The sequence below is a fragment of the Natator depressus genome, chromosome 4, assembly GCF_965152275.1.
Source record: "Natator depressus isolate rNatDep1 chromosome 4, rNatDep2.hap1, whole genome shotgun sequence".
Taxonomy (NCBI): domain Eukaryota; kingdom Metazoa; phylum Chordata; order Testudines; family Cheloniidae; genus Natator; species Natator depressus.
The window spans coordinates 124,198,672-124,202,133 of NC_134237.1; the positions used below are offsets into that span (position 1 = coordinate 124,198,672).

Consider the following 3,462-nt stretch of genomic DNA (forward strand, 5'->3'; position numbering starts at 1 on the left):
CAATGCTCAGCAGCTGTTCAACAGGTCCTACTCAGTAGTAGAAAACTCTCTACCTTGATGGCCTATTTGGCAAAGTGGAAATATTTTTCAATGTGGTTATTGGCCCTCACAGTTCAGCTGATACTGGCTAGATATCTTGGAGTATTTGCAGCATCTTCAGTCCTCAGGCCTTATACTTAGCTGGGTGAGGGTGCATCCTCAGCCTTTCATCCACCCATTCATGGAAGATCAGTGTTTTCCAATGACATGGTGGTGAGATTCTTGAAAGGAATCTTTCATCTCCATCTGCCAGTGCGGGAATCAGTTCCCTTCTGGGACCTTAACACAATCTTATTGGCTCTCATAGGACCTCTGTTCGAGCTTCAAGCATCCTGCCCCTTTTCTTTCTTACATAAAAAAACGGGATTCCTTGTGACGATAACATCTGCAAGCAGAGTGTGAGACTTGCAGGCTTTGATTGCAGAGTCTCCTTTGATGGCAGAATTCTCCAAAGAGAAAGTGGCATTGTGGCCACACCCGAAATTGATGTCTAAAGTGGTCTCTCAGTTTCATTTAAACCAGGCAGTGTATTTGTCTATGTTTTTCCCTAAGTCACATTTATCGCCAAAGCCACATTTGCACGCTTTGGATGTCAGACGGTGTCTGGTTTTTTATCTGGACAGGACTAAAACTGTCTTTGCCTCGTCTGTTTGTGTCATACACAGACCGTATAAAGGGACAGGCAGGTGCCTCACAGATAATCTCTAAGTGGATAACTTCTTATGTCATGACTGCATCTGAAATGGCTTCAGCTAGGCCCCCTCTATGGGCATGAGCTCATTCTACAAGAGCGCAAGCTGTGTCAATAGTGTTCTTCAGTGACTTCTCAGTGTGGATATTTGCAGGGCTGCCATATGTCATGGGTCGGGTGCCAATGTTTAAGCGGTCTCCCCATCTTTATATTGCTAATAATTTTCATGTATCCCAATGATTTCTGTTGTTGTTTTATCTTTTCCTTCTACTCAGCTTGCAGGTTTTTTAGGGGGTGGAGGTGAAGGGTAGGGAAGGGGTAATGTATTTGAAGTTTATTCTCTGAGCCTGCTCTGCCCTCACTCAGGTATGTGAAACTCTCAGCAAAATCAGTGGGAATTGTGCAGGTATCTACATGGGCAGGACTTAGTCATCTGGGTATGTACTAGACATGGACCTGAGCAGTTAAATCTGGATGAGATCCACATTTTGAGGTAATTATGCATGGGAGTTCAGTTCAGTTCCTCATGGAAATAAGAACCAGCTGTGACTCAGGATCTAAACTTCTCTGAAGTTTGAGGAGTGGTTGGACCTGGACTTTTGGTTTCAGTCCACTTCTAATAGATCTCAAACTATCTTGCACGATTTTTTTTACTTCCTCAGATTTGCAATGTCAGATTCCTTGTTAATATTATGATTTGTAAACCTCCTTTCCTTTACTGCACTTGGGTGAACTAATCTCATGGTGGCTCTGCAGACACAGGACAAAACTGTCATCTTCCCAAAACAACTAATCTCAAATTCAAAAATAATTCTGTGTTGACCGCATCCGATGAAGTGAGCTGTAGCTCACATAAATTTGCTCAAATAAATTTGTTAGTCTCTAAGGTGCCCCAAATACTCTCTTTCTTCTGTTTCTCAATGGTTTTAAGAGCACCCTCATGTCAAATGAACGAGAACCAACTTTCTTTCCTCTTAGACCAGAGAGAGTGTTCAGGGCAGAGCAAAGTGATGAGGTTCTATCAGACTTGTTCTATAAATGTATGCCTTTTTTAATGAAAATATCTGGTTCTTCAAACTCACGTGCCATTAAAAAGCACAGTTCCAATGAAATACAGACATAAGTGCTTCCATCATTGATGGTTGCCATGCCTTTTAATGGCTTGCTTTCTCATTAGATACTAATGGAAAGGTGAACTGAAAAAAATTGGGTAGAAACTCATAAATGTTCCTCTCCACGGAAATCTTTAGTAAAAGGCAAAAGATTTATACGATCTGAAGAGAAACCGGAGTATAAAAATGGCAGATAAAATGTGTTTTCTCAGAGTAATAATCACTCCATGGATTAAATGAGACATTGTGGTTTTATTACTGGAAATTAAAGTAGGGATGGATGAATGGCATTCAAGGTTTTGCGAACCTCCTGAAAGCTAGGCTGCCAAAAGTGGGCACCTTCGATAGAGTGAACCAGATATTCAGCGGGTGGAAATTGGTGTAGCTTCATGGAAGTGAATTTTCAAATTGAAGCCTGAGAGCTCATGTGGAAGTTAGGTAGTGCTTTGTGTTAGAATTCTGCACAGGGACGAACTTTATCCCAAAGATGGAACAGCACTTAAAGATCTGCTATGAAAATGCAAAGTGTGTTATTACTAGTAAGACTGGGGAAAGAGAGCCCAGGCCGTGTAACCTGCTGTCTTGATTGGTTTTCTGAAATGGCATCATTGGATAGCTTGAGAGCAGAGAGTCTTTTGCTTTCTTAGCTTAAGCCTCTCTTCGTTTAAGCCTCTCTTAGTCTGAAGTCTGTTGCATTCACAAAGAAAGCAAATTGCATTGTGCAAAGATGCATTTCACAAAGGAACAGCCACACAGTCTGAAAAAATATCCACATCACCTTACTGATGGGACCAGGGGTGCCTGGTTCTCTGCTGAGCACAGTGTATCCTCCCTAGGTCGTGTGATTTGAAGGCAATCTGCTGGAGGTCAGCCCCCAGCATTTTTCAAACCGAGACCAGTACTTCATCTCCATTCTCTTTATTGCTGAGAGCTGTACTTTGTACAAGGGTATAGATGCGAAAGGGACAATCCCTGTAAGAGCTCGACTGGCTAACTCAGGAAATACCTGTCTCACACACCAGGCAAAAATGTGCTAGCAACTGCTGGGAAAATGACAACTGCACTGTCTGATCGCTCGTCAGATCAATGAGGCTTTTCTCTCCTTTCACTGAGAATTTATTCGCAGGGGTTGGTGAGCTGAGAAATAAAGATTCCTGACCGAATAGTCATCCCCATCGATATCTCTTTGTGGAAAATACTCTCTGCTTGTAGCCTGCTCAAGTGTTTGGCAATGGCAGTGTGGATGGATATTCTCAGTTGGCAGGGCTTTGCGTACTTTCTGTGTTAATAATGCTGCAAAAGATTCCTTCCTCAGTGCACAGCACCACACACTGAGATTATGAATGAATATGTGCTTTCATTTTGTCATTTGCAACAAAAATATTCCAGTTCCATCCCTGAAATGATATGCTAAGCAAATCCACACACACACACACACATCTAGCACTCAAATGCATCCAGAAGGCAAACTGAGCAAGCCCTTCTAAACACTATAGCTGTCTTTTTGCAGCCTTTAGGGACTTCATGGAAAACATGAAATTGGCCCATTTGCCATGAAAAAATATCCACGAAAAATGTGAAATGCCAATGTTTCCAGCAAGGTTTTGCTAACAGCGTGTG

The 3,462-nt window shown here is 42.2% G+C and overlaps 1 non-coding gene across 1 annotated transcript; it reads right to left on the reverse strand.

The window, feature by feature from the left end:
• Positions 1-1,908: 1,908 nt before the first annotated feature.
• On the reverse strand, positions 1,909-2,024 carry LOC141987017 (U5 spliceosomal RNA). The gene has a single exon (XR_012639415.1). It is a non-coding gene; the product is annotated as a U5 spliceosomal RNA (small nuclear RNA).
• Between the last annotated feature and the right edge of the window lie 1,438 nt (positions 2,025-3,462).